Genomic DNA, 13,998 nt, shown 5'->3' with positions numbered 1-13,998 from the left:
AAAAAGAATTGAGAAACTAAAGATGTATGCTAAGAGAAGGAAGATTTTAGTACAGGCTTGTGATGTTCAAAATACCTCTCACATATTTTAAGTAATACAATTTATTCATATGACTGGCAATTGATCAGGGAAACAGTTATTCAATATCGACACATTTGGTACAACTTTCTTATTCTGGCCTCATAGCACAAAGAAGTAACATCTGATTATTAACTAAAAACAAGAAAGTACTGAACAGTATTCATTGTAAAAATGTATTTTTATTTCAAATAAAATTCATCTGCAAAAGTAATTTTTTTGAGGCTTTAAGGAAATTAACTACTTTGGCCAAGCTAGAGTTAAGTGTAGCTTCAGCTTTTGTTATCCCTGTTCCATAAGATCTAGATTTTGTTCATGTGGGTATAGTTAGAAAATGGGATCTTTTCTCGCACAGGGCACTTAAACAGAAATAGGTACTTGCTTAACAGTAAACATTTAGATGATGACCATAACAGAAGGTCAAAACTTGCTATGAAACTAGACTTTGGTATGACAGTCAGTCACTAGGAGAAAGAAGGGAATATTTACAAGAAATTCAAATATTTCCTTAAGTCCAGGATTATAGGTGGGTAGCTAAGAATGTTTGAATTCTACTTAAGAGACTACATTTAATAATTAAGTAATTTCTAGATGCACCACCACAGTTGCTCAGCTATAAATGTAAACTGGTGTGTACCTTTTATGGAATTTGAATAGTGAATCATCAGCAGTAGTCTTTCCCCCAAAGACTTTGTTTTGGGGAAAAAAAATCTTTGTTTATAACACATTCATATATAAAATCATTTAATGGGTCCCAGTTATTTGAAAAACCAGATAAAAATTTCCTTAGCATAGTTTATTTAGACTGTTTAAACGTGATTCACAAATCTCACTTTACATACACTCTGCTCCCATTCTTCCTTCTTGTGTACTGTCCTGGTGTCTGGGACTTCACTTGGAGAGGTAAATTGACCTCAAATGCCAACTTCATTTCTTTTTACTTATCTAATCTTAATATGTGTCCATCTGCAAACAATGTCTTCAGTACTTCTAACGTCTAAAATACGTTTGACAATGCAGGCAAAATTGCCATGTTCTATTTCTCTAAATAGAATGTCGCAAAGGCCATATTATGTACTTCTAAGTATCTCTCACAGATCTGAGCACAGTGCTATGTCTATAGTTAAGGCACTTTCACTTATCTCAAGAATACAGGGAAAGAAATAGAGAAATGGAAGTAATGAAGGGGTTTAGCAGTATTAAGAAAAGGGAAAGAAAAGAGGAAGTGAGAAAAAAACAGAACGCAAGAGAAGCAAAGGAACAAAGGATACAAAAAAAAAAGTAAAAACAAACTTACAAAAAACAGTATGTTAGAAAATAAAGAGTAGTCAACACCTCACACAAGAATAAGGTGCCTATTCCCACCACTTAGTAAAATCTTTATGAGTTAGAGGGTAGAGTACTCATAAGGGTCTTGTCTCAGTATTGGGGAGTTATTAGCACTAAACTAAACACATCTTAAAAACAAGTTGGGTACAGTGCTTCATGCCTGTAATCTCAGGACTTTAGGAGACTGAGGTGGGAGAATTGCTTGAGGCCCAGAGTTTGAGATTAGCCTGGGCAACATAGTGAGACCCCTTCTCTATAATAAATAAAAAATTAAAAAATACCCAGATGTGGTGGTGTGTGCCTGTGGTGCCAGCTGCTTGGGCAGATGATGCAGGAGGATTGCTTGAGCCTAGAAGTTTGAGGCTGCAGTGAGCTATGATCACACCCCTGCACTCCAGCCTGGACAATAGAGATTAGTGAACTTGAATATATAGCAACAGACAATGTACAAAATGTAACACAAACAGAAAAACAATTTAAAGAAGAAAAAGTGTATCAGAGAGCTGTGAGGCAACTTTAAGACACATTACATATAAAATTGCAGTCTTCAAAGGGAGGAAAGGAGCAGTAAAATATTTGAAGAAATAATGTCTCCACATTTTCCATAAAGCTCTATGAACCCTAAGCAGAAGAAACAGAAAGAAAACTCTATGAAAGCACTTCAGAAACAAATTACTCAAATCAGTGATAAAACTTTTAATGTTTAAGATTTTTTTTAATTTAAAAAAATGAGTTAATCATAGAGGAAAGAAAAGTTAAAAAAACAGGATTTATTCTCATAATCAATCTAAGCAAAAAGATAGTAGAGCATTATGTTTAAAGTACTGAAGCAAAACATCTAGCAACTAGAATTTTTAAAAGAGTTAACATAACTTTCCAAAAAAAAAAAAAAGAACCATGAAATTTATCAGACTTAGAAACACTGAAAAAAAATATTTTTTAACAAACCAGTCTTACAAGAGACATTAAAGGAAGCCCTGTGGGCAGAAAAATAAAAGATACCTAATGGAAATACAGAAATGCAAAAGGAGTAAGGAACACTAGAAATAGTAACAAGAAAAAATATATTATTGGTTTTCTTCTTACGTAAATTTCTTTACAAAGTAAATAACAAAATTTTACACTAAATAACAATGCTTTGAAGTTTTTGTACCACATAAAAGTAAAATGAATGACAACAATAACATAAAAGTGGGAATTGAGAAGTGAAACTATTTAATGTGAAATTCTTATACTTTGCAAGAAGAAATATAGTATCATTTGAAGACAATCTGTGAAGGGTCCAAATATATATTATGAACTCAGCAACTGCTAACTTTGCAAAAGAAAGAGTTACAGCTAAATCAACAATGGAGATAAAATAGATAAATTTAAATTTTTCTCCAGAAGAAAGCAAAAAAAAAAAAGCAACATGGAAACGAAGAACATATAAGACATATAGAAAAAAATAATGAGAAGAGAGATTTAAGCCTAACCATAATAATAATCATTAAATATAAATGGTCTAATTAGTCCAATTAAAAGTGAGAGGTTTTCAGATTAGATAGACCCATCTATAGCCTGCCTATGAGAAGCATTTTCTTGTAAAGACACAAATTAGTTAAAAGTTAAAGGATATAAAAAGCTGTATTGGTCGGGCATGATGGTTCATGCCTGTAATACCAGCACTTTGGGAGGCTGAGGCGGGTGGATCACTGGAGGTCAGGAATTCGAGACCAGCCTGGCCAACATGGTGAAACCCCATCTCTACTAAACATAAAACAATTAGATGAGGCGGGCAGATCACTGGAGGTCAGGAATTCGAACCAGCCTGGCCAATACGGTGAAACCCCGTCTCTACTAAAAATACAAAAATTGGCTGGACATGGTGGTGAGCGCCTATAATCCCAGCTACTCAGGAGGCTGAGATGGGAGAATTGTTTGAACCCAGGAGGCAGAAGTTGCAGTTAGCCCAGATCACACCATTGCACTCCAGCCTGGGCAACAGGGTGAGATTCTGTCTCAAAAAAAAAAAAAGCTGCATCTTACTAAAATTAATTAAAAGAACGTGGAAGTGACTATATAATATCAGATAAAGTATATTTTGGAGCAAAAAATGGTACCAGATATAATTACTTTATAAGAAAGATATCAGTTTTTCAAGAGGACATTACCATCCTGAACATTTTGTACCTAATAACAGAGCTTTTTAAAAACTGATAACATTTCAAAGAGAAAAAGACAAATTTATAATTATAGAAAGAGATTTCAATACCTCTCTGTATCCCCCCACTGTATTCCAGTAATGATAAAACAAGAATACTGAAAATCTTGAAGCATATAAAATTTTGAAGACATTTGATAAATATTGGATGGTGGAACAACTTTTTATTTTTACAATAAAAAATATTTTTTATTGTAAAAAATATATATATTTTTACAATATTTATTGTAAATTTCCAGCATTTCACTTGAGAGCATGAATAGCAACTTTGTTTATTGGGATATCTGTCTGCTTTGGAGAAAACAGAGAACACACTGTTATTTTATTTTTCCCCAATTTTAATCGAGTTACAGAGAGATTATGCATCACATTCTTTAATTTAAATAGCAGTTGAAGAAAACAGTAATCATTTGAGTAATTAAAACAAAAGACTTTTTCCAGGCATGGTGGCTCACACTTCTAATCCCAGCACTTTGGGAGGCTGAGGCAGGTAGACCACTTAAGGACAGGAGTTTGAGACCAGCCTGGCCAATATGGCAAAACCTCGTCTCTACTAAAAATACAAAACTTAGGCAGGAGTCATGGCTCATGCCTGTAATCCCAGCTACTTGGGAGGCTGAGGCAGGAGAATTGCTTGAACCTGGGAGGCACAGGTTGCAGTGAGCCGAGATTGCCCCATTGCACTCCAACCTGGGCAACAGGGCAAGACTCTGTCTCAAAAAAAAGAAAAAAAAGGACTTTTAAAAGTTAAGATAGATGCTTATAAAACCTCATACTTCTCATTTTATATCACGTCCAACCTTTCCAACCTGTTTTATCTTGTTTAGTTTACACACACACACACACACACACACACACACAAAAAACAAATGAAACCTTTCAGAATACACACCTAGCTCAGCAATATTACTGAGACTTTAATCCTTTTCTCCAAAGTCCTGTTCTGTGCCTTCTACACTTTCTTTACATTACCACTGCTACACTCTCATGTATTTCCCACCCACCCCCCATTTTCTTTTTGGAAATGGAGTCTCGTTGTGTCACCCAGGCTGAAATGCAGTGGTGCAATCTGGGCTCACTCCAACCTCTGCCCCCTGAGTTTGAGCAATTCTCTTGCCTCATCCAGAGTAGCTGGGGCTACAGGCGTATGCCACCATGCCCGGCTAATTTTTGTATTTTCGGTAGAGATGAGATTTCACCATGCTGGCCAGGCTGATCTCCAACTCCTGGCCTCAGGTGATACACCCACCTTGGCCTCCCAGAATGGGATTACACACCTGAGCCACTGTGCCCAGCCAATATTTTCAATGAGTCAGTCTGTAAAACCTTTCTTTTGTAATCAGGCACTGAAGGGTATTCTAGGATTAATTTTTTGAACCATTCACCAAGAAATGCAGGATTTAGAATTTGTGGGTTTTGTTAATAAAAAACGTATGAGCTTGAATGTTTCTACGTTTATGTATGTATGTGTGCACATGTTTTTGTGTAGCTAATCTCTGAATACATTGACCAAAATCTCTTAAGAATTACTATTTCTTTGGTTATATTTGAGTACTCACAGAGTTCACCTATTTTTTTGTTATTTTCCCTTCAGAAAGGAGTTGATACTATATTTAACACAATAGTCAAACAAATTGAGACATCATCGTCAAATTAAATGTAAAACAATAAAAAATTTGGAGCTTGTGCTTTGAGAAAGTTGTACAGTTAAGAAATAGTAGTTGTGTAATTCAATTTATAATTTATGTTTGACTTTGTGACATTTAAAGGACAGAGCGATAGACTGACAGAGATACAGATATCTTTATATATCTATAAAACATATATAAAATATATATCTATCAAATATCTTATATATAAATATCTTATATATATAAAAGATATTATGTATATCTTATATATAAAAGATATTATATATGTATATCTTTTATAGTGAGAGGTTTTCAGATTAGATAGACCCATCTATAGCCTGCCTATGAGAAGCATTTTCTTGTAAAGACACAAATTAGTTAAAAGTTAAAGGATATAAAAAGCTGTATCAGCTAAGCATGGTGGCTCATGCCTGTAATCCCAGCACTTTGGGAGGCTGAGGCAGGCGAATCACTGGAGATCAGGAATTCAAGACCAGCCTGGCCAACATGGTGAAACCCCGATATATATAAAATATATAATATATTTATATTTTAATATATATTTTATATATAATATATATTATACATAATTTTAATATATATTTATATTACATATTATATTTTATATATATTTTATATATATATATATTTATATTATATATTTTATATATTTTATATATAATATATATTTATATTATATATTTTATATATTTTTATTATAAATTTATATATTTATATATATTTTATATAATATATAAAATTAATAAAATATATAATATATTTTATATATTTATATATTTGTATTATGTATTATATTATATAATATATAATAATTTATATAATATAAAAATTTTTTAGATAATATATAATATATAATATAAATATATATTAAAATTATATATAATTAATTAATTATTATATATTATATATTTATATTATATAATATATAATATAAAAATATATTATATATTATATAAATATATATTGAAATTATATATAATTAATTAATATCTATTATATATTTATATATTTATATATCTTTTATAGATATACAGATAAAAGATATCTCTATCAGTCTATCTATCCATCTATCTGTCTCTCTATCTACCTAGCTACCTACCTAGCTATCTCTAAGTTAAAACATCAACTACAAAGGTTAACAACATGAAAAATAAATTTCCTATTTATATGTTTTGAGTTTCCTGGTTTCTGTACTCAGGGACAAAACTTTATCTATGCCTCAATTTTCTCACCTATAAAATTGAGATAATTACCACTTTCATCCCATTGATTTAAATTATCATTTGGTGTAACTTTCTTCCAACTTGAAGAATTTCCTTTAGGGCACATCTTCTGACAATGAAGTATTCCAATTTTTATCTGAAATATCTTTATTTTACTTTATTTTTAAAAGATATTTTCTCTCGATAAACAATTTTCCTTTTACAGCTATTTTCTTTTAGCACTTTAAACGTGTTCCACTCTCATTTGTCCATTAATGTTTCTGATAAGTCATTCCTAATTTGAATAACTCTTCTCCTATTTGTAATATTTCAGTATGCCTTAATGATGTTCAGGATTTTCTTTTTATCTTTTGGATATCAACATTTTAATGTCACATGTCCAGTTATATACTTGTTATTGCATCTATACTTCTAGACTATTTTATCAAGCTTCTTGAGTCTATAAATGAATGTCTGTTACCAAATTCGGAATGTTTTCAGCCATTATTTCTTCATATTTTTCTTCCTTAATGTCCATGATCTGTCTCTGGTCCTTCCAGAATTCTAATCACACATATAATAGATTTCACTCAATATTGTCATACAGACTTCTAAGATACTTCGTTTTTTTCTATTTTTTTCTTTATGTTCATTAGATTATATGATTTCTATTTATCCACAAGATCATTGGTTATTTTATTTCTGCCATTGACATTATTTTCTTAACCCTTTCCAATTATTTTTATATCAGTTATTTTCCAATTATTTTTATATCAGTGCTTTTCAGCTCTAGAATTTTTATTTCGTTTTGTTTTGTTTCTATATTTTTGTTGATAGTCTGTCTCTACTTATTATGCATGTATTTTCTTTTAAGTACTTAAATATATTTTTAGTAGGGTTTTTAAAGTCCTTTTGTATTCATTACAATGTGTAATTATGTCAGAGTTGTTTTCTGTTGCATGCTTATTTTCTGGAGTAGGAGTCATATATTTCTGTTTCATCATATGTTCAGTAGTTTCTAATTGTATGTTGGATTTTACAAATACTAAGTTTTAGAAAATCTGCAGTTTGATACATTCCTCTATAGATTTGTTTTTGCACGCAATTGACTTGCTTGGACTCAAATTCCGTTTTTATCTACTCTGAAGTGGGAAGTCAGCAAAATCTCTGCAAAGTTCATTCAGCTTCTGGCTCCTACTTTTTCACTATAGGCTTTAGTGTCTCACCTGTCCTTACATAGGTTAGTATTCATTCAATGCTTTTGGTGGATTTTAAATGCAGACTTTTGGTCTTTTATGGCTCTTCCTCCTGAATATCCCCACCCTCTCATTCTTACTTGCTGGCTATTCTTTCAAATTCAATACTTTCCAACCTCAAACTAATAAACAGCATCTCTCTGCTACTCTAGCAGAATCGAAGTTTGACAGTTTATCTTTTCAGATGTATGTTCCTCTAATTTCTCCCAACTTTTGGTCACTTTTCAATACCTTCAAATAGCTACATCTTATATTTTGTTGAGGTTGTATAATTTTTTTCTTGCAATAAGTTTGGCGTAGCTACTTCTCCATTTCTAGAAGCCAGAAAATTTACTCCTCCATTCCTGGAAGGCAGAGGTCTATTTCATGTATTTCAAAATTAAAGTGACAAGTCAATTTTCACATCTTTCTTATGTGACTTGCTGTATATGTAACTATGGTAATCTCTTAAAGACCAAAATGTGAAAGCCTGTAATCCCAGCACTTTGGGAGGCCGAGACGGGCGGATCACGAGGTCAGGAGATCGAGACCATCCTGGCTAACACGGTGAAACCCCGTCTCTACTAAAAAATACAAAACACTAGCCGGGCGAGGTGGCGGGCGCCTGTAGTCCCAGCTACTTGGGAGGCTGAGGCAGGAGAATGGCGTGAACCCGGGAGGCGGAGCTTGCAGTGAGCTGAGATCCGGCCACTGCACTCCAGCCTGGGCGACAGAGTGAGACTCCGTCTCAAAAAAAAAAAAAAAAGACCAAAATGTGAGTTATTTTGCATAGTGCCTTTGTGTGTGTGTGTGTGTATTAAATATTTGTTGCATGCATAAGCATATTAATTAGATGTTTAAGAATTATACATTCTTGTTATTCATTTTCTCACAAGATTACCTATTTTCTGCTACAGTCTATGACACTTGGGATATAGATTTTGTTTGATTCACTGATATCTCCTCCAGTAATATATAAAGTGATCAAACAAGATCATTAGAATACATTTGAATTTCCCACAAAAATAGAGATTTTCATATGATCTATTGCTTTTAGTTTTCTCCACTTCTATTATTTTTCACTACAAAGTTAACAATCTAGAATTATAACTGTTTTTAGTTGGACTCCAGCCTTTGAGCAGTTACAAGGGAAGTTTGAAAGCAAGGGATGGAGACAAAAAGAAGTTTTTTAAGTAGTAGATCCATGAAGATAATTCAAGACAATCCAGAAAATAGAGAAATAATTTTTTATCCATTTTAAATTTTTATACTCTTTAAAAATTGCCAATTACTAGATTTAATTAAGGGAAAATGTAAAGTCAATATGTGTGTATATTTTTAAATGATAAAACACATTACAAGACTTCAATTATCATGACTTTAAGTTAGTTTTCTCTGAACAGATTTTCAGTGCTTGTCAGAATGGTATTTGAAGCCAGACAAAAGGGTCATCTGGGCTGGGCGCGATGGCTCACTCCTTTAATCCCAGCACTTTGGGAGGCCAAGGCAAGCAGATCACCTGAGGTCAGGAGTTTGAGACCAGCCCGACCAACATGAAGAAACCCCATCTCTACTAAAAATACAAAATTAGCCAGGCATGGTGGTGCATGCCTGTAATCCCAGCTGCTTGGGAGGCTGAGGCAGGAGAATCACTTGAGCCTGGGAGGTGGAGGTTACCATGAGTCGAGATCACGCCATTGCACTCCAGCCTGGGCAACAAGAGCGAAACTCCATCTCACACACACACACACACACACACACACGTCAGATTCCTATAATTGTTTAATAATTTTTTGTGTATTTACATATATATATACACATATAAACATGCTTAAATAAAGCCATTCTGTCATTAGCCAAAGACCACATACAGATGAAAGATGTTATTGAAATAAATGAGAAAACATATGATAGGGTTACACTTCAGAAATGAGTCTATTATATATATTTCAAGTATATATGATTATTCTGTAAAACTTTTTAGTATTCCGTATACTCAGTTCTAAAGTAGAATCTCAGCCTTTTTTTTTTATGTGTAGCTCCAAGTTAAAAAGTGCTGAAAAATAGTTTATGGGGAAGGCATTTAAATTGAATATATTGGAAAAGTTTTTGTTTGCTAATTTCACAATGTTTTTAGAAGACAGTTCTCTAATTGCAGCATTCAGAAGATTAAAGAGACACTTTATCAGAGAGCAAGAAAATGTTGTTAACCAGAAAACAGTACCTCAGAAGAAAATTAAATATGATAAAAATTCCATTTACCTTGATAAAATTTATCAGTAACTCAATGATAAGTACAAACAAGGGAGGTAAAGCTATGAAAGAGATTGTTTAAGAATTGTGGTATAGGCAATATATCGCAAAGACAGAGGGATAGCACAGCTCTATAAAATGCACCTGTAAGAAACAGCAAGATTATAAAAGTAGGCATCAGCGCTGATAATACTGATAATAAACTGCTGCAAGCACTAAAATGGAAGTTTAAAATTGGAGAAATGAACAAAATAACCCACAGAAAGCTGCTTGGTTTATTGAAACTGGTATGCCCTATATACCTTGGAGACATGTACCTAAAGGCCTTGAAGGATGCATGTCTTTTTCATTCTTTTATTTTTTTGATTTCCAACTTCCATTTTAAGTCAAGGGATACATGTGTCATGGTGGTTTGCTGCACAGATCACCCAATCACCTAGCATGCATTAGCTATTTTTCCTGATACCTTCCCTCCTCCCACCCCCACCCTCCAACAGGCCCCAGTGTTTATTGTTCCCATGTGTCCATATGTTCTCATCATTCAGCTCCCAGTTATAAGTGAGAACGTGTGGTATTTGGCTTTCTGTTCCTGTATTAGTTTGCTGAGGGTAATGGCGTCCAGCTACATCCATGTCCCTACAAAGGATATGATCTCATTCCTTTTTATGACTGCATAGTATTCTATGGTGTATGTGTTCCACATTTTCTTTATCCAGTCTATCATTGATGGGCATTTAGGTTGATTCTATGTCTTTGCTCTTATGAATAGTGCTGCAACGGACATACACGTGCATGTATCTTTATAACATAACGATTTATATTCCACTGGGTATATACCCAGTAGTGGAACTGCTGGGTTAAATAGTATTTCTGCCTCTAGGTCTTTGAAGAATTGCCACACTGTCTTCCACAATGGTTGAACTAATTTATATTCCCTCCAAAAGTGTAAAAGCATTCCTTTTCCTCCACAACCTTGCCAGCATCTGCTGTTTTTGCCTTTTGAATAATAGCCAGTCTGACTGGTGTGAGATGGTATCTCATTGTGTTTTTTATTTGCATTTCTCTAATAATCAGTGATTTTGAGCTTTCTTCCCTAACTTTCTTGGCCACATGTATGTCTTCTTTCGAGAAGTATCTATTCATGTCCTTTGCCCACTTTTTAATTTTTTTTTTTTGTAGATTTATTTAAGTTCCTCAAAGATGCTGGATGTTAGACTTTTCTCAGATTGATAGATTGCAAAATTTTTCTCCCATTCTGTAGGTTGTCTGTTTACTCTGATGATAGTTTCTTTTGGAGGATGCATTTCTTCACCATTGTTTAATTGTTGTCATAAGAAGTATCCTTTGTCCTCTCTAAAATCATCTATTTCAGCTGAAAAAAAAGATTTTGTATTTAAAGATGTGGTTTAGGTTTTTATTAAAATCATGTTTTATTTTGTAATAATGAATCCACTTTAATTAAAGGGATTTCTGCCATACTGTTTGCTGCAGGGAAGTGAAATATAAAGTTCTCAAGATTTGAAACCTAAGATTTCTTAGATCATTTACAACACAAAAGTTGCATGATTCTATATGTAGCTCCAATCTTGGCATACAGTTAGGATGTGGATTAGTTGATTGTCACTAAAATCCAGCATGATGTGTTTAAAGGTGATACAGACTTATATGGATGCTAGTTAAATCATTATTTGTCATGGTGGATAAGTAGGACTTAATTTTTAAAATATATTTGACAATGTCACCTGGTTGGAAAAATTAGCCAAAACTTTAGGCCCCATGTGGTATTTTATGGCAGCATTAAGTATTGAGTGGATCCTACTTCTAGCACTGATAAATTGTAAAACCTCCAATTACTGACTTTATTCCTGAAAGCCCTGATTATTACATTTAATAGACTTCACAATAGTGATCACATGTTAAATATGCTGGGAGTATTAAAACTACAAAGCCTGAAAAGTTGGGCACCAAATTCACTCTCTGGCAATTAGTTACTTTCCAATAATTCGTAGTTAATAACTCATTTGATCCACATACTCATTAACAGGATCTATTTAACAATATTATTACAACTTTTTTCAGGCTTTATGATACATTGCATTGGTGACTTGGAACCAAATAGAAATTAGACAGGTATCTCTGTAATCCTATACAAATTTCCCACTCTTTAAGTTCTGAAACAGCATGATGATAAAATGTCCCATCCTATAGTAAGAGCAGCCCACAACAAGGAGAAAGTTTAATATAAAACACACTTGTTTTTTGTCTGATATGTGAAGGTTCTTATCTTATATTTTGGTAACCAGCTATTTCGTAGAGTTTTATTTGATTATTCTAATTCTAATTCCATGAGAGTTCTTTTTTTTTTTGTTTTGTAGCTTCTAATTTCTTTAATACAACTCTACATGGAAATTGGCATGACCAGTTTCTTTCCAGAGAGAGAACAATAATTGGATATAGTGATACATCAAATTAATGAGAAAGTGAACTTGTTTCTCATAAATTGACCATCATAAAAAGACTAAAAACCTCACAAGTGCTAAGAACAAAAAAAGCTATTATAAATTATATAAGTAAAAGAAAAACTAACATACTATGAAGGAAATTTTCTATTTAAAAAATCTCCAGAAGTTAAGTTTTGGAGTTATGGAGAAAAAAATTAACTAAAGAATATTCCTAGGAGAAAAGAAGAGGATTTGGTCAACATCAATTTCTGAAAAAAAAAATTTTGAAAAAAATTGTAAATGATTTAATTGACTATTATAGTGCCTATGATCTATTTACTTCATATTTCCCAGAATTTCATTTCAAAAAATTCAGTAGGGCAGTTATATTTGCTGTAAACTAACTTTAAATCAGATAAGTAACTACTGAAATAGACAATTTTATTCAGGAGTTTTTGTTGGTTTGAGTTAAACCAATTATACATAATGATACATATAACACACGGTAGGATAATCTCTTCTGTCCAATATAGTAATTTTATGTGTATACGTGTGTATGTGCACATTTATATGTATATTTATGCCTATGCATGTTAAAACCTATATTCATATACCTAGCTATATCCCCAGTAGACTTATGTAATAACTGAAGCCTCAGCTGCTCTGCGGGGATTTACCACTTAAGAAACTGGGTTGTTTGATACTAGCAGCTGCGTAAAACTCAACAAATAAAGCTTTGGGCAGTGCAAGGTGGAGGGACTGCTACAAGAAAAAAATGATCCTTGAATAACTATATCTTCACTGAAAGAGTAGACAAGAGAAAAGAATGCCAGCAAAGAAAGACAAAGCATACATTTTTGTTTTCATACTAGTATTATTTGGGAAAAGCAAAAGCTTCCCTAAGAACCTGCTCAATTACACTGCCGATTTTTTATTTCTGTGTTATTTCTAACCTCTACGTTTACAGTCTCTGAAACACTAAGACAAACCTACAGGTATGTTGGAAGTATCAAGAAGTTCTCTGAAAAATTAATGAAACATGTAAACTAGAAATATTAAAAGCAGCCAGAGGTAAACAAAGTTCGAAAACAACACTGAAGAAACGAAACAAGAACATATAGGGCAATATCTTCTAGGAATGTAAAGAAAGGAAGACATAGAAATATGTAGAAGACCATAACAAGATTATCAAACAAATTTTAGTAATTGACATTTTTGGATATTTTTAGAACAAAACATTCAATGATGTCAGAATGTACATTTTGCTCAAGTACACTATAAAGTCCACAAATAGTTCCAAATCTGTATGGACAACTGATTTTTTACACAGACACAAAGTTAATTTAATGGTGAAAAGATAGCTATTTTGACAAATAAAGTAGAAACTATTGGATAGACTTAGATGAAAAAGAAACAAAAACAAAGTAAAAACAATATTCTGTCTGTAAATCAACAGCATATACAAAAGGCAACTCAAAATGGACATTGCCAGGATTTAAATGTGTCCCCAAAGTTCACATGTTAGAAACTTAATCCCCAATACAGAAGTGTTGAGAAGTAGGGCCTAATAAGAGTTTATTAGGTTGTGAGGACTTTGCCCTTGTG

Source organism: Macaca thibetana, chromosome 6 (assembly GCF_024542745.1).
Source record: "Macaca thibetana thibetana isolate TM-01 chromosome 6, ASM2454274v1, whole genome shotgun sequence".
Lineage (NCBI taxonomy): Eukaryota > Metazoa > Chordata > Mammalia > Primates > Cercopithecidae > Macaca > Macaca thibetana.
The sequence above is the reverse complement of the archived record's forward strand: the minus strand, read 5'-3'. Positions refer to the sequence as shown.